Source organism: Marmota flaviventris, chromosome 18 (assembly GCF_047511675.1).
Source record: "Marmota flaviventris isolate mMarFla1 chromosome 18, mMarFla1.hap1, whole genome shotgun sequence".
Classification (NCBI taxonomy): domain Eukaryota; kingdom Metazoa; phylum Chordata; class Mammalia; order Rodentia; family Sciuridae; genus Marmota; species Marmota flaviventris.
The window spans coordinates 21353719-21379465 of NC_092515.1; the positions used below are offsets into that span (position 1 = coordinate 21353719).

The 25747-nt window shown below is 46.2% G+C and overlaps 1 protein-coding gene across 1 annotated transcript in view; it reads right to left on the reverse strand.

Annotated features, from left to right (window-relative positions):
- Positions 1–25747, reverse strand: part of Znf536 (zinc finger protein 536) — a 427081-nt gene that overhangs the window by 31255 nt on the left and 370079 nt on the right. The gene's annotated exons all lie outside the window — the stretch shown is intronic.

Sequence of the window (25747 nt, forward strand, 5' to 3'; positions counted from 1 at the left end):
ATTCTCAAAGGCTCCATTATTGGAGCAAAAATTAATATTTGTACTGTTTCTAAATTGGAATAAAATTGCAAAGATGCAAACACCATCCTATGTCATAATCTATAAACCAGTCACAAATGTTAAATCAACTGTAAAAATGATTTAAAATCTACATGAATAATTTTATTAAACTGATTTGAAATCATATTTTGTGCTACCTTCATTTATTAACCGCATCTCCAACAACAATGGGGTTAGAATGGATTTTTGCAAATAGAGATGTTCTGCTCCCAAATAATGCCATTCATGAACAGGCTCCCCTCTCCCCGTGGGCGTGTCCTTCCGCCACATGGCATAGAGAATGGACTTTTGGAAAGAAAGCTACAGTAATTACACATTACAAATTGCCACAGAGTCCCCATCGGCACACTTAAAACTCGGTACACAAGGGTTCTCATTCATACTGTATAGAAAATTATTTCCTGTGAGCACTCAGTATAGACTGCGTGCAAAGACCTTACATGTGAAGGAATTTCTCAAAATATTTTGAATTTAAAAGTAAGGTTATGTAGGCCTGGTTTGGTGGCTCAGGCCTGTAATCCCAGCAGCTTGGAAGGCTGAGGCTGGAGGATCTCGAGTTCAAACCCAGCCTCAGCAGCTTAGCAAGTCTCTAAGCAAGTTGGCAAGACCCTGTCTCAAAATAAAAAATAAAAAGGGCTGGGAACGTGGCTCAGTGGTTGAGCACCACTGGGGTCAATCTCAAGTGTACATACACAAACGCACATGCACGCACACACACACACACACACACACACACAAAGTAAAGTTATGTAGCCGTGTTTAGTTATCCTTTGCTGGAGAGGGCCGGGGGCTCCTTAAGCATGCAGCCCTTGTTAATCACTTAAACTGGCAGCCTAGGGTCGATCTTTCTGAGACTTCTGAGGTCCCTCTCCTCTGCCTTCAACACTGATGCAAATCAGCAGAGCACCCGATTCCAGTTTGCCTCTTAAGAATAAGAGGAGTTTAGAACCTGTGTTAAGATGGCCCTTCAGGATGCTGGTCTGACGTTCTTTGCAGACTTGTTGGCTTGCTAAACAAATCCTTTTCCTTGCCCCAACTACTTAACCTCAGTCATTGGGCCCTTTTCAAGTGATAAGTAAACAGACCTGGATTGGGTAACAGGTAAATTTCTGAAAGGCCTTTGTTGAATATCCACTTGTGAGAGAAGCTCAGAGAGCTGTTGTCTCTACATTCCTCATTGTGCATGAAGAACAATAGCTAAACCAAAATGTTAAGGAATATCTTCCCTCTGGGTGCCAGGAGACACAGAAATCAGAGTGGCGCACACACTACCTAGGCTCTGAAAATAGGAAATCTCAAGCAGAGAACACTTCCACTAATATACCCCAGCTTAGAATGTCTCCCACCTCCCTCTCCAAGGCTTTTCTTACTGGCCACAGGATAACACCATCCTGCCTCAAGTCCGTTTGTTGGGGACTCGAGGCTCATTGCACCCAAACACTAAGTCAGCAAACTCAGGGGCAAGCCCTTTGGCCCAAGTACACAGCAGAAGAGAGGATGTCTTGCTATACTTGCTCCACAGCTCCCTGGAAATGTCTAATGACCCCAAATTCAAAATTGCATATCCAGTTCCTGAGAGGTGGAACAAAAGAACTCCAAGACCAATAGGCACTGTCCTATAGACAGCACCGGGGCTTAAAACCATAAAATATGAGGCCAGTTGGGGAAACTTTGCCCCAGGAGGCTTTGGACTGCTAGCTGTACCTCTTGGGGAACTTGGTAATCATGGCCTCCTGCCACCTCCAGCTACAGGACTTTCTCAAGGGGACAGAAAGGGGTGTTAGAGATGTGGTCAGGACAGCAGGGAAGATGGCAGTGGAGCCACAGTCCCATGCTCACATGACTTGTTCACACAGCAAGTGTCATTCTCCTTGGCCACTGGGTGTGGCAGGAGGGATCCATCTCTGAGGATGCTGCCTTGCCTCCTTGGCCCTGGTGACTAAACACAAAGGCTGCCTTTTATCAAACACCTGGTACTCCATGGCAGGTTTCGATTGACCTCTGTTCCCAGTCATCAGCAGGAGGAAACAGGGGTGAATGCCCTCGAGATGCCCAGCTGATGATCAGGGATGTATGGGGCAAACCCAATGCCCTCCGCCTCTCAGATGGGGTCACTCTGAGGGGTGTTCCATAGCAGCTCTCGGAGTCCCCAGTGCCCCATCCACCCCCTGGACTCGACAAAGGGCTCACTTTGCTGGATTCCTTCCCTTCCCAAAGGGTCCTCCTTGAAATTCTCAGATGATCCTGGAGGACCTGAATCCTTACCTCTAGTTCTGCTTCCCCAGAAATCACCACGAGAGAGCGATAAACAGATTCCCACGGGCAAAGTATCTTTCTCCTGCCCTGATGGCATTCTTTTCTGCCTGATAACTCTGAAACCACTCCTGTTTTAGCCCCCGTGGCTGCACTGCAGGGTGCCTGGGACAGGGACACCCAGAGAGCGCACCAGCACTACTTAGCAGACAAGAGACGCAGACTATTACCTATTCCCCTTAAGGAGCGCGTCCCCTGACAGTGCCCCCCACCCAGGCCCCTATCAAGTCTCCCCGCTGCCAGCCTGCCAACCTGCCTCTCCCAGATAAATAATTCAGAGCGCCTCATCTCTGAAACACAATATCTGCCTCTTGGAGGTGTCGTGTGACCTTTCACATCATTTCCCCCAAAAGTTAATTTCTGTGATGAATGCAATATACTCAAAGCCATAAATCTGACCGTCTGAAGGATTCAAATTAGGAATTATTGACAGCTGATGGAACCCAAGTACAGAGATGAAGCGGGTTTTCGCATCTGTCCGTCTCAATGTTGGAATGTGTATTGATTAAAATATGACGCGCTACAGAACCCAACATAAATCTAAACTCTATTAGATTAACACGAGCATTCAATTAACATAAAATGACAACGGAGGAGAAAAGGGCTGCGTGTCGGTCACTGGTAATATTTTAGCCATAAACATGGGGAACCTGCAATCGGGACGTGTGTTTGTTACGTGTGTTGGGGTTGGGGGGGCTGCGCCTGAGGGTCAGGTGGACAGTGATCCTGGAGGTGGATTCCACCGGACGAGGAAGAAAGGGCGGCTGTGACTGGTTGATTTGGTTCTCTGTTACCATCACATTTTTACTTTACGACTTACGTGGGTAGCAGGCAATGGCGCCTACCGTGTAGGGGGACTCTCCCCTGGAGGACATGCCACCAGACCAGACTACATGCAGAAAATCTGAGTCAGCTTCTAAGAGACAAAGAGGACACTTTGGGTGAATTTAGGACCCCGGGGTGGGGCATCTCAAATTATCCCAAGGAAAGGGAGGTAGACATTTGAAAATGAACTGAAAAGATTAGTCCCTGTGTGGATGGAGGAGGGTGGAGCAGAAAGGGGGTAATGAGAGAAAAGTGATATTTTTCAAAGCCTCTGAAATTCCAGGCTCAGCTTCCCCTGGTGAGGAGGGCTCTATCACATGTCACGTATCACATGTGTCATGCATCACGTGTGTCATGCATCACCTGGAACAGCTGGCTTTGCAGATGGGGAAGTTGAGGCTCAGAAAAGTTGTACTCCCATGTGTCCCAGGCACTTGGGCTGCCCACCCATTCCCCTGGGCTGCCCCAGCAGACTGTTCTCATATGTTCCCCAAGCTCCCAGGGTCTCTGCTTAGCGTGTTCTCCAGCCATGGGGTGTCCTTGGATTGAAGGGCCCAGGGGCTAACACCCCTGGAATACATACAATCAAAAAAGGAGGCTACTTTTAAAACTCCCCTGTTTTTACCTAGACAACCCTGAGACCCACTCCATGTGGTTCCTCAGAGGGTCCTCAGTGGGACTGAGACGAGGTCTCCTACAGCAGTTACCTGTTCCAAAGTGCAACTGCCCCAACTTCTCTCTCTCTCTCTCTGTCTCTCTCTCTCTCCCCCTATCTCTTGTCTGCATTCCTTCCCATCTGTGCCCAACTCCTTTCTCAGAGTTTGATTCTAGAAGAATCCAAGCAAAGAACTAAGATCACATTTTGTGGTAGCAGTGTTTTATTTGTTTGTATGTTTTATAGACTAGAGCCTCTCTTCAGCCTCCTGTGTTCATACGAACAGATTCTCTAGCTAGGAATAACAAGAAACCAGGAGAAAACGTCCCTATAATTGAGGAGCGGGTTTGGGGACTCGATGTGTCAGTTGTGACCCTGTTTGCCAAACAGGTCCTAAAACATACTTCTTCATAGAAATAGTGCCCCAAGTCTAACTGAATGCCCAAGACAGTCCTCCCAATGAAGCACCTAGTTTATGTGTTCACTGATAACCATTCTAAAGCCATGTGTTGCTGTATAAAATATTACCTTTGAGAGTACCTACTTGGGAATACTGAGGAAACACCTGGAGGTGACAGCCCTGAGGGCTGTGACGTGAGCTCTGGATCATCAGTACAATCATGGCCTCTCCAGGCACACCTTCGTAAGAAAAGACATCCATGTGACCACCTCTCCCAAGTTCGTAGTTGCAGAACTTTCGAAGTTCAGTTTTTCAGGCCATGGAACTGATCTTACTTTGAATAAAATATTCTTCCAAGAGAAATATACACATTGGGTTAGGAATGAGGTGACCCAGGTCAAGACCTAGATGGCCCCACCTGCAGGCTGCCAGCTGCTGACCACATTCTTTAGAGTCCCACTGACAAGGGCGGACCCGGGGCAGGCCTGTCCTGAAGTGGAGAGGGCAGCTGTTCTCCAGCCGGGTGGTGGAACCCTCCCTTCTAGCTGCACCAGACCTGGGGGATGCTCTTGCAGAACTTGCCAAGCAAAGGTATTGGCAGCATCCCTGGAGGAATACATTTTGCAATTGAACTCAGTTGAGTTGAGGCTGTTCATTGCTGCAGCCGATGTCAACTGAGTATCTTGTCTATTTATACTTCATGCTTTTTATGAGACAGTACCATGCTAGGAACATGATGAGTTAGACACATGTCAGTGTCACTACAAAACCACCCACCTCCTCCCTAACTCGGGTCACCAATGAAGAGCCACCTCCCTTCAGTCTAAGGTCAGGACTTCTCAGGGTTGTGGTCTCTGCTCAACTCTTCTCTGGTTCCACTAATTGTCCCTGCTCTACCCTCTGCCATCCAGAGCACCCTAGAGAAGATGGACAAGATAGCTAACAAGATTACCTTCACCTGGCTGCTGTCTTTTCAACCCCATCCCTGCCACTGCCTCCACCCGACACACTCTACTTTTGTTCTAATATGGGCCTTTTAGCTCCCTGGCTGGACCAGCCTCTCATGAATCATCTGTGCCACTCCCTCAGCTAAGAAGCTCTCTGACTGCATCACCAGCATCTAGCTATTCCCCTGTTGGATTCCAGTTGACCCCTTCCTTCAGGAACTTCAGACCAGACCTCCCTTTGGGCCTCAGGTGTGAACAGTATCATGAGGCACTGCCCAAGAGCATGACCCTCCCTGAATTACAACCACCAGGTACTCATCCATTACACCATGATGATCTCCTAGCAAATAACCGTCCAGCCAGCCTTGTTTCTCCAGGGCCTACAGTGGGCCTGCCAGGAAGTCTGAGGCTGGCAGATGTTCATCCAGGGCTTACTGTGATCCAGGCTCCACACTGAGAGCCTTCTCCATGCCAATTCCCCTTTCCATCCATATGACCTTCCTAAGCAGGAACACTAATTGTGACTCTACTCATTTAATAGTCAGAACAATTTCGCCTAAAGAAATGTCTTAGTTTTCCAACATCATTCAGGTTGTGAGGGCAAAAGTCAGGATTCAAACCCAGACCTGACCCCAGGGCACACTCCAAGCCTCCCTCGTACCAGGCCTCAAGGCACCTGGGTAAACCCTCCATGCTTGTCCTAGGAAGAGCCCAGAGGGATGCCCAAGGTGAGGATAGCCTCCGGCATGAAGTGACCCAGAGCTCATGCAGACACCAGGCAAAGGCACCTGGAATTCCTTGAACCCCGGGCCAGCCCGTGCCCACCCAGGCACAATGAGCAGAGAAAGAAGTGGTTAGTTTGGGGTAAGGCGGGTGTAGACCTGTATGACTCTGGCCCAGCTCTCCTGCCATGTTCTCCTGCCTCCACTCAGAAAAAGGAACAACCTAGGCTTGCTCCACATCACACCCTTAGGTTTTGCACACAGCAAACATTCCACGAATGCACACTGTCTCAATGAGCACATAATTGAACAAATGAGTAGCCTGAGGTCTCTTTTACTTGTTTCTATGTATTTATTTTTTGTATCTCTCTATATTTTTCCAATACTCTGGTGATGACAAACCTGAATATTTGTGGGTTGAATCTTCGGACCCCATGCAGCCCCAGCAGAGCCATCTTGCAGGGATTATTAACAGCAGAACCCAGTCCTTCTGTAAGTATTGGGTGCCCTCTAGTGGCCATTTTGGGATTGAAAAGCACCAGGATCCTTGCGCTGCAGAGTGAGATTATCTTGAGCTAAGGACAGGGACACCACCTGCTTAGGATAGTGGTCTGCCACCCCCAGATTCCCCGGAGCCTGTCCCTTCTTTCTTCAGTCAAGTTGGATACTGAGGCTGAGCCCCCAGAGAAGATGACCACAGACAGACCAGGGCAGCCTCATGCACCTCATGCACCTCATGCACCGGGCTCTGAGCTGTCCACAGTCTCCAGTGGTCCTTGGGACACATCTGCACAGCTCAACCTGACAGATGCCCAGTTTGGGGGATTAGGAGAGGAGACCTGACCAGAGAGGACACAGTTCCCACAACCCCAGCCAGCCTTGGCGTCATCTCAGTGTGACATCCGGGCCACTGCTCCTGCTATAGCTCCTGCTCCAACCATGGTTTAGCTGCGTTTAAGAGGCCTTTGGACCTACCACTGATGCCTTCTGGGCATGAACCACCTTGGGAATGATGCCCCAGGAGTGTGAGTGGCCTCTCGCTCACCTCTCGGCTGCCCACAGAGCCCACACCCCCTGAGCTGGGCCCAAGGTCAGGTCCTCAGTGGCGTGGACCCCCTGAACTTTTGGCTCCTTCTTCTAGACATTCGGGGTATGGAATTCTGCTCCTAATGGAACTCAAATTCCTCCATCTAGCACTGTGGGAACGAGGCCTGGGCACCAACGAGGATCCCAGGAAGCTGAGCTGAGTTGGAGAAGGTGGGATTGGGAGCCTCTTGACAGCTCCCATGGTATCAGCTGGGAAGACCTTGCCACCATTTAGGACCTGGTTAACACTCAGGCTGCTGCCTCACATGGCCTGGGAGCTGGCACTGCTACTCAGATCACCCTATGGAAGGGCCACACACGGAGCCTCTGAGCAGCCGTCAGCAGTGACATGCAGGGCAGAGGCTAGAGAGCCTTCAGACCCTGCCGCAGGCCTAACTCAACACTAAAGCTTGGGTGGCCCCACTTACCGGATGCCTGGCATCTGTCTGCACAGCTCCTTGGGGTTGCAATGAACTCCCAACCTGGACCCTAGGGTCCCAGATGAGAGCTCCCAGCTCTGTACCCAGGTGGGACCTCAACTGTCCGGACCCCAAGAAGCACCAACAGCCTGCCCTGGGCCAGAAGATGCAGTTTATTGGGGGGGGAAAAACTATAAAAGATTGGACCAGGGATACCGGATGCACCCCAGTAAGAAAAAGAGAGAGAGAGAGAGAGAGAGAGAGAGAGAGAGAGAGAGAGAGAATATCAGTCTCCCCTGGGAGAGTTATTTAAGTCAAGGTCAGAAGCTCCCAACCTAAAGTGACTCAGCAAAGCATCAGGGATAATCCCTAGGGCAAATGTCCAAATTTTGCAAACTCTTATTTCCTGGAGGGGGGGGGGGGGGAAATGTGACCAGGGCCATTATCATGAACTGAAAATTGAATATTTTTCTAATTCTGTGTTTAACATCCAAAAAGAATCCAGATTGCTTGGGGCAGTTAGTACTTCTAAAGAGCGCTGCAGTCATTTTAGAGATAAATTACACACCTATTTAAATGATATGACTTGAAATGACGGTGCCCTCAGGACCTAGTTTCAAAGCTGCCTGTTCTGATTGCCAGCTGTGTGACCTTAGGTAGAGTTACTTAACCTCTCTGAGCCTGATTTTTCCCCATTTGTGACATGAGGCTAACAATAATTCATGACTTACAGGGTTTTAAGTTCACAGCATAGTTTTGAGCACACTGGAAGCTATCAGCCCAAGCTGGATACACTACTGTTCAACTATTATTATCTACTACTATGATGAATGGGTCGGTAGGTGTTCATGTATCACTCTGTGTCTAAGATCACTTGACACGCTCCAGGCTCACAGAGCAGGTAGGTGTTCACTTAGGAATTTGAAAAACGTGGGATTATCTCATTTCTTATTATTGGGAAAAAAAAAAGGTTAAAAAATCTGTAGCCAGTCTTGGGCCACGGTCTTATACACAATGTTTGTCAGTTATTTCAATTAACCTTGATACAAGATCTTCCAGATGCTTTGCTATCCTGGTGTCTCCTAACCACCCACCTCCCCATCACAGGCCACTTCAGCATGGACAAGGCCCCTAGATGGACACAGAGCAGGAAACACAGGTGGGGAGACCATTGGTGCGGGAGGGTGAACTTTCCCAGCCCAGGGGACCTTCCTGTACCTGTTAGCCTGGCAGCACAAGGAGCTAACTCCCCACCCGCCCAGACCTGTGCACATCCCTGCTCCACCCCTGGGGCCCGTGACAGTTCCTCTGAACCTGTTTCTTCTTCTGCAAAATCAGGAGAACCTGTCCAGGTGGGCAAATGCTGTCGTATGAAGAATACCCCCTGATGCCGGAGTCCTGGAACACACAGTGGTAGGTGTTGATGTCACAGTGTCGCAAGATGTCAACAAGTTAGCTTTGACAAGAGGCTCCCAGCTCACAATTCCTGGCAGGAACACACGCCAAGGTGTATTTGAAAGTACCTGAGCTGCACAAAGAGGCAAGAGACACTCAGCCCCTGACCCAGGGTCAAGCAGATCTGAGTTCTATGTTTCTGTGTCTTTCTTTTTGTACCAGGGATTAAACGCAGAGACACTTAACCACTGAGCTTCATCCCCAGCCTCTGTTATTTTCAGGCAGGGTCTTGATAAGTCACTTAGGGCCTAACTAAGTTGCTGAGGCTGGCTTTGAACTCACCATCCTCCTGCCTCAGCCTCCCAAGCCTCTGAGGATTACAGGCATGTGCCACCATTCCTGGCTCTAGGTCTAGACCTTTCCAGAAATTGACTGATATGCTCTGTAAAATATCCTGGATTTAGAATGCAAGTCAGCCCCGCCCCCCCCCTTTCTCTCTCTCTCTCTCTCTCTCTCTCTCTCTCTCTCTCTCTCTCTCTCTCTCACACACACACACACACACACACACACACACACAAATGGAGAAAATAAAACACGTTCCTGGGCCTCAACTCTGAGACTGGGGAGACTCGACCAGTGATATCTCTGGCTCCCCTCTCACCCCAGGTGTGGGGTTCTGGAACTCTGTCACCCTCGCGGGCTTTCCACCCTCAGCCCAGGACTCTAGGGATCAGAATGCCTAGAGGGACTCAAGGGGAGCTGAGCTGGCTCGATTTTAGCCGAACAGAAATAGGAGTTCCCATTGCTGTGCAGAGGCCGCCATCTACTGGTAATATGAGGTAATAGCAGCCAACTCCCGCCAGCATCCCCAGGAGAGGATCAGGAATAAAGAGGGAGGGGAGAAGGAGGAGGGGAAGGAAGAGGAGAGGGCAGGAGGGAACATGTCCAGCCCAGCCAGGAGCTGATGCAGGAAGGAACCCAGCAGCAGGGCCCTGAGCCACCTGGGGCATCAAAGCTGAGAAGCAGCTGAGTGCTGGGGGGGCAGGGGAGGCAGGCCTGCACCTGCCGCTGGGAGGGCTGGGCCTGAGCACTGGGTCTCCTGGGAGACAAGTACCAATGAAGCAGGGAACATGCATGCGCATTCCTGCCTGTGGCGTGTCTGCAGACAGGCACCTTCCGTCAGGGCCAATGACCCCTCCTTCTCCCTCAGCTCTCTGATCCCGAATGATGTACCTGCTGCTCTGCTGCTCGGGGTCCCTCAGAATCCTGCCCCCAAGTTCCTCTTGCTTCTGCTGGTTCCCCATCAGGTTTACGGGGGTGTTTTGTGCAGCTGGAGGAAAACCTGTCTTGATGCTTTGGGCCTGGCTCGGATATGTAAAGGGTGCCTTTCAGGAGAAGAAAGAGTCTCCGGATGGCTTTAAAACAATTGGCTCAGCGCATCCTCTCTTCCTGGGCCAGCCACCCAGATTTGGACCAGCCAGGATCTTCAGGAGTCCCCTCCAGGAAACCCAGACCAGCAACAGTGGTGTGCCCCTGCAGAAGCCCAAGCCCAGGCAGATCTCCCACAGCCCACAGGCCCACATATCCAGGCTGAGCTACCCCAATTGGTGCCCTGATCTCTGTGTGTAGGAGGTCACAGGGAAATGTCCCCTGAGATAGCACTGAAAACGATGCAATTCTGTTTATCTTTTTTAAAACTTTCAATTATTTTTTTTAAGATTTTTTTCAACCCCAAGCTTTTCCTGTTGGTTAATTCAGGGTTCCCTCCTAATCTTTCGGAAGCAGGTTGTGCCCTTTTCACAGGTGGATTCACAGAGGCCTGAGGCAGAGAGGTGGCTAGCTGCCAGGCTGCACGTCTCAGCCAGCAGCTGGGGCCTCAGCCCTCAGCCCTCCCAGCCAAGGAGTCCACACAGTGCACCTGGAATCAGAGATCTTTCTAGCAGAAAGCTTTCTTTGATACCAGTTGTACTGACTCACCAGGGAGCAGAGTGTGTTTAAAAGCCCAAATTTTATTCCCCAGCCCCACCCTCAAAGACTCTTACCACCTGCCAATTAAAAACAAAAACAGATAAAACGAGCTGTGTCCACCCCAGTCATTGTGTGGCAGGAACTTTCTATACATGCACACTGTCCCGAGACTACCATCCCATGAAGGCAGACAATTTTTGTCTCCTCCGTTTTGGTATGAAGAATTTGAGACTCAGAGAAGTTAAGTGACTGACCTGAGGTTACACAGGCAGTGAGTGAAGCCACAGTCTGGTGCCTGCTTTATTCATTGCTTGTTCCCAGAGCCTGCAAATGCCACCCACCTCCATCAGCCCTTTCCTCTATGGAAGCAGCCTGGCATGATCCAAATGTTAGGACTCCCAGTTCCTAAAACACAGGGTCCGGCAGCCCAAGGTCAGGGTTATTACAGTTTATACAACTGCAATCACTAAGGAAGAACTAAGACAGAACAGGCAGATTCTGGCAGCTGTTGAGAGATCGACTTGGTGGGGGTGGGAGGGACACGGCAGGAATTCCTCCAGATAACACCCTTTGAAACCTTCCCATGATGAAATTAAAAGTGGGCCTTAAGTGATTTATTTTTTCAATCTGTGAATCTAAACAAATGATCTCCCTTCTAGGTACATCTATCATATGATCTCCTTCGCAGCTGTGAAAAAAAATGCTATTAGTGCTTTCAAAGCAGTTTTATCACAGATTAAAGAAGCCCAGGGAAAAAAAAAAAAAATTGGCAGCCAGAGTCAGCCATATGCCTACTTGACCTAGGACCGTAAACCTGTTGTTCATTCCAGAGAGGGGATTACGGCATTACTTTTAGTAAGTTGCTTTTCATATGGAAATTTCTTTTCACAGTAAAGATCTGTCTTTAATAGCATCATCCTAAAAACATGCCTATTTTTTAATTCCCTGATCATGGACATATAGATTTTTATAGTGTCTGCAAGCATACATTAATGTTAATTTCTCCGTTCTCCTTTGTATTTTGCTAATGTCACAATCTGCTGTAAAACCTTGCCAAGTTTCTTAACTGTCATGGTAATTCCAAGACCTATTCTGCACTCTTTGACATTTCAGGACAGAACAAGGCAGTAAAAATAGATTAGAAACAGCTTATAAGTATTATAAAATCTAGAACTTTACAGATGGCGGAATTAGGTCTGCTGAATGGAAATTTAGCAACTCTGAACACAATAATATTAGAAAAGGGCTATTCATTTCGAAGGTAAATATTTGGAAGCGGTGGTATAATGGCGACCAGAGGAGTGGGGGGAACCTATAACATGCAGCGGGGTTATATTATTTTAAGCAGCTTACTGGATGCATAGACCACATCCTGAAGAGTTTCGGGTTTCAAAGGTTCTCTCTCCCCGCTACCCCCATATAAATAAAGGACACATAGTTAAGAGTTTGATTTTATTCATGGTCAGTTCAAAGATCACACCAATTATTTCACTCAGAGGATTTGTCTGCGTTTTCCTAAGTTAAAGCAGAGCATTACTGTACTTAGATATTAAATGACACTACCACATGCTAAGAAATTTGCACGAACGGACAGGAAATTAGACACTGTTTTCTTAAACTGATTGCTAAAGAATGCACACGGTTTAAATGTGCACTATCCATTTCAAAGGGAAGCGTTGGTTGATTTCAGGAAGTTTAAAATCAGCTCATGGTAAAGCAGGACAGAGTGAGGGTTAAATGTGTTTTTCTTCCCCCCTAAAGGGAAACTATTTCTTAAAAAAAAAAAGAAAAAGAAAAAAAAACGAAAGAAAAAAGAAAAGAAAGAGAAAAACTTTCCCCTTTCTCTTTAAGGACTTATTATTTCCATCATCCTCGTTGAGTTGTTGATGAATAGTCCGCATCCCTTGCCAAGCCCCACCCTCGTCTTTTTTCTAAGCTCTTTTCTCATTATTTGCCCAGTCATTTTCCCACAGCCCCAACTGGCCATCAGGGCGGCTTAAATACAACACTGTATTAACATGGGGGAAATGGCTTTCAGTTCCCAATTGATCCCCTAATACGTTATGTTGAAATGATAATTGGTACACTCTTCATTGAAAAATAAGAGAAAAACTACTTTTCAGTCACCACGAGGTATTATCTTAGCCCATGTATTCAGCACTAACTGATACATTTTTTTTTTAATACAAAAAAACTATACCCCCATCTGCGGGAGAGACTGCAGTCCACAATTCCTTTCAGTTGACATAATCCAGATTGATTCGTTCAGCAGATAAAATTCAGGCCACTTCTGCCCTTTATGGGAGCAACATAATACCAGTCTTTATTCAGTAACAATGTAACATAATGGGATCGGAATGTGCAAGATGACTGTTCTTAAATTACTGAGCCTCACAAGGGCCCAACACAAGCTGGGGCTTAATGTAAAAAATCATTAGGCACAGATTTCTAAAGTGCTCCTGCATTAAGGAGGTCAAACCGAGCCTGTTTATGGAATTTTTCAGGACAGAAACTCTTTGCTAATATCTTGATTATGGCTGTGTTCTGGGGGGCCCATCCAGGCACCCACAGCTCAGCTCAGCACTCCAGCTCCATGCCACAGCCACCCTGAGAGGGACAGGGCCAGATAAGGTGGAAATGAGGGATCAGCGGGGACCCCACACTCACGATCTATTTTCAGGACAGTTTGGTGCATCAAATAATTTAGGGTAGGAGCTATTAAACTATGCTAATTTCAAGATCTTCGGGGCTGGTTATTTAAACACACAAGAAGGTTTAGAAGATAAAGAAAGGATAAAGAAAAGTCGCTTACTATCTCAATACCTAGAAAAGATCCCTGGGCTTTCTGAAAGTAAATTCACCCCATCTTTATACTGTGCGCAGTGACAGTAACTGTTTCATATGTTTTTATATAATTCATGCTTCAAGTACAGCCTTTCACTAAATGTTACAGGTACTGTCAATATTTCTCCATGTCATCAATTATTCCTCTGCAATATAATTTTATGGCTACATGGTGTTCTTTCATGTGAAGACACCCTAATTTAACTTTATTCCTATCCTTGGGCAGATAGGGTGTTTCCTAAGTGTCCCCTGTTATAAAGGATGTGTCAATCAACATCCTTATACAAAAAATTTCCCCCATGTTGGATAATTTTCTTTGGAGAAATTATGAGAAGCAGGATTGCTGGGTGAAAGAGCACACACATTTTATATCTACTTGAGACGTATTTCTTCTTTGGCCTCCAGAAGTCTTGTACCCATTTATGCCGCAGTGTTTAGAGTTGGAACCCATAACATCAGCCTCATTCTTTGCCTGAACAACAAACCACAAAGACTTCTTAAATGTTGCTCTGCATCTCTGCTGATTCATACCACTCAAAGAATATGGTGAAAATTATTTGATTCCACACATTCACATAAAAAAAAAATCTACCATCAGGAGAAAGACTATATAAAGAGAGGCAGAGAGTACAGGTTCTCCCAAACCTGAGGTTACCTAAGAAAATTCTAGAGAAGTAAAATGGAATAAAACAGAACGGAAAGATTGTTCCTGAATGGAAATGATTTCTTTCAACTTGCAAGTCCAAACCTCATGCAATTTAATTTTTGAATTTGAGAGCATTGCTGGTCTCTTATCTTGTTTAAATAGAAGAGTTCCAAAATTCGAATCACTGAATCACCGGGGGGCCTCCGAGATGATGCAGTTACTCTTCGGAACACTGGGTTCACGTCTGGAGTGGGGCTGAGATTTGGTCAATGTTTGCAATAAATGAACCAAGCACCATGTGTATGCACAAGGCCACCGGCGCACGAGTGCGAGGCAGAAATTTTGCGCATGTCTGTGTACACACATGCGCGTAAATATATTTATCTCCAAAACGAACATCGCCATTGTGGTCTCATCGTGGAGACTCACACCATCAGAAATATTTGCATGAGATTACTGGCCTCCGCTGTCAATCATGTCGGCATAAATCCAATACTCAGGCCATATGGCCTTGAAACTTTCAATCGATAGGAACCTTTTAAAGCTGAAGCTTCAAAAAGTTGTATCAAATATATATTCAATGAGAAGAAGGTTAATTGAATAATTGATTACTCAGTAACAATTAAGTGCTCTTCAGATATCTTTGGGAAATTGTGAAATGTAATGGTGATAGATATTTATTAGTTTATCAGTTATTACAGCCTTATATATTTATTTTTAGGCCTCAAGTCAATTTCTTTCATTTATATATTTTATTCTATATTTTACCATCAGAGCCTCTGGGGTGAAATGATACATCTATTTTTGCTACCACAGGGCCAAGGAAATGGCAGTCAGGAGAGCATCTGCAAATGCACTCAACACTGCAGCCTTTCCCACCAGAAACAAATTCCTCCTGAGGAATTTGTCTTCTCAGGTCAAATAGTCAAAAGGCACCTTTCAGAAAGGTCCCTGCTCCAACATACAGTCATTTTTGTAAAGAATGAATGGGTGCCAAGGACTGCATGTGGCCAGGGCTCTTGAACTACGGTTGGGGGAGGTCTTCTGCCTCGTTTCCCTTCAGAATCAATCAGATCTGGGGGCCTCCAGAGACAAAAATACAACTACCGTATCTCAACAGAGAAGTGGAGGGAACCGTGTATCCCTAACATTTGTTAATAAGTCCCTGTGACCTGTCACCTATGGGTTTTCCAAAGAGGTGAAGTCACTGAGAATTTATCAAAGAGGATGACTACACAGACACACACCTCTGTGTCCAAGGGGATGGGAGCAAGAACTGACTGAATCTGGCTCTATTCTACAGGGGAAAAAAAAAATGAGACCAAGGGCTCATCCTGTAGACCATGATCGTATGCATTTCTACCAGTTTTGCCCAAGCACTCAGAGGAACGTATCTGGTAGAAGGAATCTCTGAAAAACCCCCATGTGAATTGTAAAGTCCAGCATCCTGGCTAAGGCTTCGGTATTCATGTCAGGCAATACCAAAGAGAAGACTTGCTGCCCAGGCCCCAAACACCAATTCTAAATACAAGGGAAAACTGAAGTGGACTCGAGTACTTGTGAACCAAGCCAGAGCTCAGCGCATGCTACCTACTTCCTTCTCTCTCTCTCTCTCTCTGTCTCTCCCCCTCCCTACTCTCCATTCATCCAGGCACAGGACTGAACCTCCTCTGTGGGCTGGGTACCCAGATGGCATAAAGGGATTAGCAAGACAGATATGATGGTATGACCTCTGACTGCTTGGAGTTTCTAGTTTGGTGAGAGAGTCAAACTAAAAAACATCAGTGATGAAGAAATTGAACACATACAAGTTTTTAAAAACTGCAAAGAAGGAAGGAGGGAGTTGAGACCAGGAAGAATAGAGGGATGAGGCATTTTGGAGTGGATGATCATAAAAAGCCTTTGTCAAAGTGTAAAAGGTCAACTGAGAATGAGTAGTTGGTTAGAAAAAGCCGTGTGTGTGTGTGTGTGTGTGTGTGTGTGAGAGAGAGAGAGAGAGAGAGAGAGAGAGAGAGAGAGATGGACTGTGAAGGGAGAACTTGTCGTTCATTCCAGGTGGTGTGGAACTGCACATTCAAAGACCCTAAATATCATCGAAGAGCTGGAGGTGTTCAGACGTCAGAGAGAAGATCAGTGTGATCAGAGTGCAGTGTGAATGAGGCCGCAGGGTGGGCAGGGACCTTCTCATTCTGGGTTTTATAGCCAAGGGGAGAAGAGTTTCAATCAAAGGTCAATCAAAAGGGGACGGAAAGCCAGGAAGGGTGCTAAACAAGAGGAGAGGTATATGGCCTGATTCACGTCTTTAGAAGCTCACTCGAGCTGAAGGGCATAAAAAGGTTTGGACTAAGGTCTGACCAGTTGAGCATGGTCCAGTCAGGCAGCTCAGTCACCCACATTGACAGGGTGAAGACAAGAAGAAAGGGGAATTCTCAAGTTCTGTTGAGATGGGATTAACAGGTCTTTCTGGTGGGTTGGGTGGGGGTTCTGAGGATAAGGAGGTAGATGTTGTGAGACATTCAAGTGGGAAAGTCTCAGATAGCCTTGAGCAGAACTTTTGGAGGAGAGAATGGTATGACTGCTCATTTCTGAGGGTCCTCCACAGAAGAAAGGCGTGAGATCTTTAAGGAAGCATCCGATCACCCAGGAAAACAGAACAGAGGGAGAAGAAGAGGAAGCAGGTCCTAGTCTCAAGGACCCCAAGGAGGACAAAGGGACGAGGAAGAGGAAGAGTCAGAGTATCAGAAAGAAGACCCAGAGAGAGAGTGACTTCAAGGCCCCCAGGAGAGTGGTGGCCTAGGCAGAGGGTCTGTCCCTGGCCCTTTCTAAGGACGCTGTTGTTTTCTTAACTCGTGTCCTCCTAGAGCCTTGTTGTCTTTGGCCTCTTGGGATCCCCGAGTGATGAACTCTCAGAGGTGGGTTCTGGGCTCATGGTCACTCCTCAGAAAAGAAGGCATAAGGTTCACCAGGCTCGGTGGCTGACGGACATTGCGGACTAGCTGGAACCCGGGCACTGCCAGCTCCTAAGCTCTGCTTTCTTTCCTCTTTGAAAGACATTCCAGGATTGTGGGTCTAGTTTGCCAAGTGTGGCCAAGACATGCCACTGAGAGAATGGAGGAACGTGCCCTGAATACCTTCTTGATTTTTAACACTTTCCCAGTCACCACCTGTGGGGTATCCAGATGAAACATTGACCCCTGTGGGTCCCACCTTGCCAATTCAAAAGGACCAGCCTCAGCCGGGCGTGGTGGTGCACATCTATAATCCCAGTGGCTCAGGAGGCTGAGGCAGGAGGATCTCGCGTTCAAAGCCAGCTTCAGCAAAAGCAAAGCGCTAAGCAACTCAGTGAGAGCCTGTCTCTAAATAAAATACAAAATAGGGATGGGATGTGGCTCAGTGGTCAAGCGACCCTGAGTTCAATTTCTGATACCCCCCCCCCCCAAAAAAAAGGCCAGCTACAGATGACCTGTGAATTGACTCCAGGAGAAAGAACTTTGTGAAGTAGATAAACTAAAGGAAGGAAAGCTCTGTAAAGTGGGTTCTCAGCTTCCAGTCAGGCTCTGTGCCCAACCCTTAAGTCTCCCCCCAGCAATTGGCATGGTTCATGCCAATCCTGGCTGTAGAAGACACATACAAATGAGGCCCTCCAAGTACCAGGGCATCTAATGACACTGACTTGGTGGCCCTACACTTTCCACCACGTCAAGGGTGAACCAGGTTTCTCTGATGCCTTATAAATGGATGACAGGCATCCCTGTCCAGGGACATAGCTAAAGAAGACAGTGAGGTGTCACAGACCAGAGAGCAGATGTATTATCACGTCCCTGCCGAGACAGGAATGACATCCTTTGACTCTGGAGTGTGTGCTGCAGAGAAGCTAACCTTCCTGTCACAGTCGTGCACACAATACTATTGACAGTCAACAATCCCAGATCATCGTCACACAGGGCGTTGGGGAGGCCACACGTTTCACAACAGGGCTGTCATGGAGAAGGCCCCGTGTGCTCCAGCAAAAGGGCTCGAAAAAACTATGCCAGAATTTTAGGATCGTTTTAACGTGATTTTAAGATGCTAAGTTAATTTATTTTCTGATGCTAGAAAATAGTCCGGCACCGCCCTATTGTAATCTGTACCCTGAAGAGCAGTCTGATAAAATTCATTAGAAAAGAATTAAATTGATCACAGAAAACTCAAGTCACTTTATTTTAAGTAGTTCCCAATTCAGAAGACCATGCAGTCATTTCTTTGAGTAATGCCAAGGACAACACCGGAGAGGAAGCCCATGGTAGGACCCCACTGCACTGTGTCCTGTTGCAGCATGAGGACCTGCCTCTTCTTCAGGCCCTCCCAAATGTTCCAGCCATCAGGGTAAAGTGGGATCCCTAACTGTTCAGAGAAAAGAACACCAGAGCCAAAAGGATATCCTTGCTCCCATAGGAAGAATTCTAAGACATCAGTTTTTGAATCAAACCCTTTCTATCTTTGGAGGCCCAGCTCAATCCCGTCCTCTTCCTGACCTCCTGAGCCTCACTTCCTGCCCACTGCTTACTTTGACTTTATCACTCGGGGTCTCAGGTAGCACCGTTCCCTTCCCCCAAGTAGACGGCAGACTCCTTTCAGGAGAGGGCTGAATTCATCCTTGGTTTTCCCCAGCCCTTCCCCACGTAATGACTGACAGCTTCTGTCCCTCAGCATACGGGCTCCTGGTACGCTTTTCCTCTTGCCTGTGGCTACAATTGGGTGGCATTTTCTTTGCAGGCAACATGTAATAGATTCTCTTGTCCATATTCACAAATGGAAATGAGCAGAGCCCTTTGAGAATGCGATTAAGAGAGGGGGACCCTCTTGCTATCAGCTGGCTATCCCCAAGCAATCTGTCATCAAACTAACTATAGCAGCTCCCTGCCTTAGTCACAGTTTCACAGTCCAAGATTTTCATTTATTTATTTTTTTAACCTGTGGTCAACTGTGGTCTGCAAATATTAAATGGAACATTCCAGAAATATACGATTCTTAACTTTTACATGACTTTTATTATGGTATGTTGTTGCAATTATTCTATTTTATTATTAGTTATTATCATTAATCTCTTACTGTGACTAATTTATAAATTAAATTTTATCATGCGTATGTATGTGTAGGACAAAACTTAGTTTGCATAGGGTTTGTTACTATTCAAGATTTCAGGCAACCATTTAAAATTTTAGAATGTAACTCCTGTCATTAAGGGGGACTACAGTATAACCCATTTGGTGATGGTCTGACTCCATCTTATCATGAAAGAGAAGTTTTAATTCACATGAGATTAATTTGACCAGCAACAAAAAGCTGACAGCCGCCAAATTCGGTGACCTGTGTGAGCCTTCTCTCTAGATGCACCCAACACTAACATCCCTAAAAGCAGAGTGCTCAGTCACAGGAGTGTGCCAGGCACCTGGGGCCACTTGTTCACTCTGCAGGGGGGTGGCAGAAGGAACTTGGCAGCAGGAAGACCCTGCTCTAACCAGCACCCGACAGTGAAAACTTCTGAACTGTTTTCCCTGAATTCTTCTTGGAAATAAAAATGCCGCAGCTCTAAGCAGTCTTGACCCAGCCCCGCGGGGCAGACACAGCTGATATGCAGCAGAGGCATCTGCTCGAGATCCAGCAGGACCTGCCCAAGGCGGGCTCTCAGATCCACCTGCGGTGTCCATCTTCATTTACCCTCTGGGCTCCTGGTCCACATACAGAGAAAACCAAGCCTTAGTCTGGACTGCTGACCCGTTACAATGACCATTCCTGTTAAAGGAGACAGAGACCAAGATGGGCACTGCCTGGAAAGGCAGGAGGATCCTTATAGTTTCACCTTAATTTCATCCAGACCCTGCGGCAGTCATGGGAAAACCTTTTGGATGAAAGCATTCCACATTTTTTTATAAACCATTAGCAGCCACAGACTTCAGCTGCTTTTTGCCACATCAAACCCCAACACAACTCCTTGGTTTCCAGGAGTGACTGGATTAAGTGGTGGAGAAGTGCAAGAGACCAAGAGGAAAACGATCAGATGAGCACACTTTTTCTCCCTAAGTACTAATGAACATTCCAGACTGTGTAACAACTCCTAAAACTACCTCTCTAGGAACAGGATTGCTGATGCCACCTGCCACACCTTGTGCAAGCACAGCCTACCAGACCTCACACAGCCTGGGCACCGAGGACACAGGACTCAGAGCTGCTACCAGGAAGCAGCAAGGGAGCTCCCCCAGCCAGCCGGCTTGCTTCCAGCAGGTGTTGGCCACGGGGAGGGGAGGTTCACAGGCCTTTAATTAGCTGAGAATTTCACACTCTCTGGTGGCTTGCAAGTGACAAGGGGAGCCAAGGAACAGCTCCACAGACTGAGCTGCCTGCAGGCAGAGCCCAAGCCCAGGGAGAGCTCCGACCTGGGGTGGGGGCAAGAGTTCTCGCTTCTCTGCAGAGAAGAACCTGCAGCAGGTGGTCCCGCACCGCAGCCTCTGCAGACTTCCCTACCCCAGTGTGTGCCAGGTCAGGGGGCCTCTGTCCTCTGGGTCTCAGACTCCATCTGCAAATCTTTGTTTAATGAGCCAGCAGCCTGGGCGGAACACGTTGGTGTGAAGAGCCCTGTGCAGAGTCGGGGGGCTGCCTGGCAGCCCCCGCCCCGCTTCTGTCATGTGTCCTGCACATTCCACTTTTCCAGAGGATCTGGAAACCTGGATTCGTGAGTAAAAATCTCACAGTTTTAGGCTGTTTGCAACTAATTGGAACCAAAAGTGTAAACATGGCACGAGCCAAATGAAACACATCTGTGAGCTGGACCCAGCCACTAGGCCACCCTTACAGCTCTAATGACTCTCGAGTCCCACAGAGGGCCTTGTCTCACCCTCCATACCTCAAGTGGGTGAGCGACAAGAAGATGGTGAAGACCTTACTCAGGGTCACTGTGTGGTCCATGGACCATCAGCATGGACATGACCTGGAAGCCGAGAGAGACAGAACTTTCCACCCCTCCCAGACCTGCATCAGAATCAGCATTGCAATAAGATCCACAGCGACTCATTTGCACTTGACTTTGAGAAATACCTAAGACCAAAGTACGACAATGGGGTTGAGAGTGGTAAAAACCCTTTCTTCCTCCGCAGATGCAAAAGCCCACCCCCAGCACCTTCTCTGGAGTTGTATCTTTTCCATCCGCTTCCTAGACCAGGCACAATCTCCGTTTGGTCCTGGAACATTGACTTTTGAGAATGAATGCAGCACGGTCGCTCCGGTCACTGCCTGGTGACCAGTCACTGCTTCTGTAGCCCAGATGGGGAGCAGGATGTAGGTTTCCAGAAAAAAAAAATCCCCCTCTGGCTTCCACCACTACAGGAGACTTTACACTTGCAGAGAGAGATGACCCCTAAGCTCCCACCAGGATAAAAGTCAAGTAGCCAGAATGATACCGCTCAACTCAAATGACCAGGCGGTGTATCCCAGAAAAATTTTTCTTATAGATGAGCCTTTCGTAAAACCAGAAGTTTCATGCTACTGACTCCAGACTCCAGAGAAGACAGCCTCGACAGAGTGAAGAAGGAAAAGTTTCAGAGGGAGTCATAAGGAACACCAGGGTTCATTTGATTCTTAGAAAAAGTCCCTCTCCTTAGTGTCTTGAGGGGCCTAAGGAAGGCGGTAGAAAGGGGACTTTTTTTTCAGTTTTGCTTCCCTGGCTCTCCCCAAATCCCCAGGCCTTGTCAGCAGAGACCCATCTCTCGATAATTACAGAATACACAGCTTTGGGGGCATTTCACTTCTATTCACGACATCTACTGGTGTCAGTCTGAGCATAAATACAATTAGATTTGAGAGTTCTATTACAAAAGCCAATAAAGCGGGCCTCAGTAGAGATTCTAAAATTACTTAACTTTTCTTTAGAAAAATATTAAAACAGTATTATCACATCAATGAGAAGAAAAGACAGGAAGATAATAAAGTTATGTTAAACCTCCCTGTATTTACTCATGTGTGAAACAGTTATGTCTGGTCACATAATTGCAATGGTTCTGAGAAATATTTCATATTTTATAATGAACATTAAAAGAGTTTGTGGATCATTACTTTATATGAGTTCCAAAGTTATTACATAAAACCCAATAGGAATGGTTATAAATTATCGGATCCTCCGGCCTGGCCTTGGTAAACATAACGTGAAGACTGAGACATTTCAGCAGACAAGATTCATGAGAGGAGGTAAAATCCGCTCCCCCCCGCCACCCTCTGCATTTTAAGGGGAATGGAGGACCAGGGTACTTATAACCAGCTCTTAACATTTTTGTTTCTGTTTCAAAGAAATCCTATTGAGCCACTAGCTTAAGCCACACACACAAAAAGCTTCCATTAGAACAAAAGAGAACTGGCTTTCAGACACTGCTCCCATCTTCCTGTCTTTCATTATCCTATCTCTGGCCTTAAGGTCATTGCAAAATTCTTGAACTTTTCAACACAGCATGGGTTTAGAATACTGTACTTAGCAGAGGCTCATCTGATCGCCGACAATTACTTATTTTCAAAAGCAGATCCTGTCTTTGAAATCTGAAAATGCAGCATCTTTGCAGAAACTGGAGAATTGATAACATTCTCAAGAATTTTTCTTGTGGGGTCTGCAAAATAGGGTGGAAGGCAGCATTTCCATTGGAAAAAAAAAAAACAATCGTCTGAGAATCACATTTAAGAGGAGAATGGGTGTTCCTCTCTTATTTATGCTTATTCTCTTTTCGTTAACCACCGTTTTATATTTGATTTTTGAAAAAATCGCACCTGGAGCTTCCTTTGGACCTCAGTTTCTGCTTAGTGGGAGAGTGAAATACCAGAAGAGAAGCAGCCAGTATATAAAGATGAGGACCAGAATAGGGAAGTTTAGATCCTCTGGTCAGTATCTAAGAAGTGTAACATCAGACTGGCCCCTTTACGGATGCTGCAAACTGGGGAGAACTCTCCAAGGAAGCACAGAAGGCAACATTTGCTACCTGGCTCTAAGTAAAACAGGCATCTCCCTCACCTATGTCAAAGCAATGCACCTCTCTCTACCTGTGAAATGCAAGTGGTCACCGGCTTTCCCCAAACCCTGTGCCTGACACCTGGGAGGCTCCTGTACCTGCCGGATTCCTACCTTACCCTGGGTTACCCCCCCGCCCCATTACATGGAGCAGCTGTTAGTGAGGCCCTCTCAGCAAACAGATGTCTTTTGGAGAATTTAAAGCTCTGAGTTGGAGGCCAGCTTCTGACTGTACTTTGAATTATGTCTGCCTTGATCATTATGCAGTCATTCACATATATTTTCGACATCAATATTGTCTGGAAATATTCTCCAGTTCTCAATGCTATTTATATGCTTTGATTCTCCTCTTTGCTTCTGTTCTGACGGTATGCTCCAGCTTCCCAGAGCCACTGACTGCTTGCAGATCATCTTAATAAATATTTTTATTGGAGAAGGGTTTGCCATTTCCTTCTAAAAGCTTTCTCTCTGAATTTAAACTAAACCCAAACATTCTCGAGACCTCTACCAATGCTCCTAACCTGTTTGGAGGAAGAATTTACCAGTTTCAGTGTGTTTAAAAATGAAACAATGTCACATGCTGCATCTTCCCACAGAGAGCAAGTTTGACCAACAACAAAAGATTATGAAAATGCCAACTTACAGCGTGGGAGAAAAAAAAAAATCTCTTCTTGTTTGTTTCAGAAATGCTAGTTCGGCTAAAATCCGAGTATTTGACATAATGTAAGCCTGAAGGTGGTTTAAAAAAAAAAAAACCTCAAAAAGTGTGAAGGGGAAAGAACCAGAGATTTTTCAGGACTTGAAGAAAGTAGAAATCTTTGGGGTGTTATAGGACATTTAAAAATAGGCCAAGTTTACAAAACCCTTCGTGGGACCCTCAGAAGCTTACAGAAAAACCACACAAGCCAGCTAGATTCAATGCCTGTGTTCTTACTTTCCAATGGGGTCAGGGCTCGGATAGGCTCACACTCATTTTCAGATCACCATGTCCTTGTTTAGAGAGCATCCTTTTCAAGTATTTTCATAGTGGCCTCTAGGTGGCGCTAACACTGCATAGCTTCAGCTTTTGGGCACAATGAAAACATTAATTTGCTATGAGATAATTTTTGACGTAAATGTAAAATGGTGCCCATTCGAACTCAGTAATGAAGCATGGTGCATTTCTGCAGCTCCTAATTTGACTAGTTAAATGACTCCATTACGTGTCTAACAGACAGAAGCAAATAATTTCTGGTCAGTTGATGTTCACTTATCCGTATCATTTTGCCCTGAAAATAAAGTCTCTAATCTACAATTCCTTTGTCTTAGGGTTTTTTTTTTTTTTTTGGTTAAGATTATTAAAGCAAATATATTTAAATAATTCAGATTAAACCAGCACAAACTAACAATTAAAACGTCAGAGAGCACAGGCAAATCAAATACGTGTAATAGAGGAGGCAGAAAACTGGAAACCCCTCCCGTATTACTCCAACCTTTGCCCCTATCACTAGGTCTGGGGGTTAGGCTGAGTCTTGGGCTTCAAAAGAACAAGTGTCCGTCTTCCAAGTCCATTGTTTTTTGGATGGTCAAAAAGGGACTGCTAGCTGTTTGGTTCTTCTTTTCACTTTACCACATAACTTTAAGGATGTTTGGAAATTTTTCAGCAGGATGCATCTCACTACAGCAAAAAAAAAAATGTTGCTTTAATAAATATCAAGTGATGAATAATTTTGCCCAAAGGGGAAAAAATGGTTAATATTGAATCTTAATGTTCCTCATCTAAATGCTTTTTTCTTCCTGCTAAAAACAAGTTTAGAATTAAAGCGTATCAGTTTACACATATTGCATGCATATTAGTGAGACACAGCTGTGTATGTCCCCCTCTTAAGAGCCATATGATTAAGTTATGGGATATCATATAATCCAAACTCCGTTTCTATTGGTCACCTTTCACAGACAAAAGCTTTTTAGTTTTAGGTCTATTAAATGACAGAATGTCCGATTCTGTAAATGTGCAAGTAATTATTATGAAGCACCTGTGACTCTTATTTTTGCTTACAAAATCCATCTATAAATTGCTTTTGGAGTGGCACTGGGAGTGGACAGTGGACTCCACTCCCCGTCTGGGGCAGCTGTCAGTTGCTCAGTGAGATGGATCAAGATCCTGGGCCCAGGTATCAGGATCTTGGTGAACTATGGAATTACAAGCTCCAACCATTTCATTCTACAGCCATGAAGTGAAGAGACAGTTGCCTCTTTTGGTAAAGAAACAGTGGCAGAGAGTGGAGAAGAAACCCTCAAAACTCAGAGGGACTATATGCTTATCCACTTTTCATTGGTGTGTCTGGATAGACTGTCCGCTAGGACTGCACTGGAGCAATCTGTTTTTAAAAGACAACATGAGAACAGAAAGAACCAGTTTAAATGATGTTCATTTTTCCCCAATGTAACATGCTATTTGAC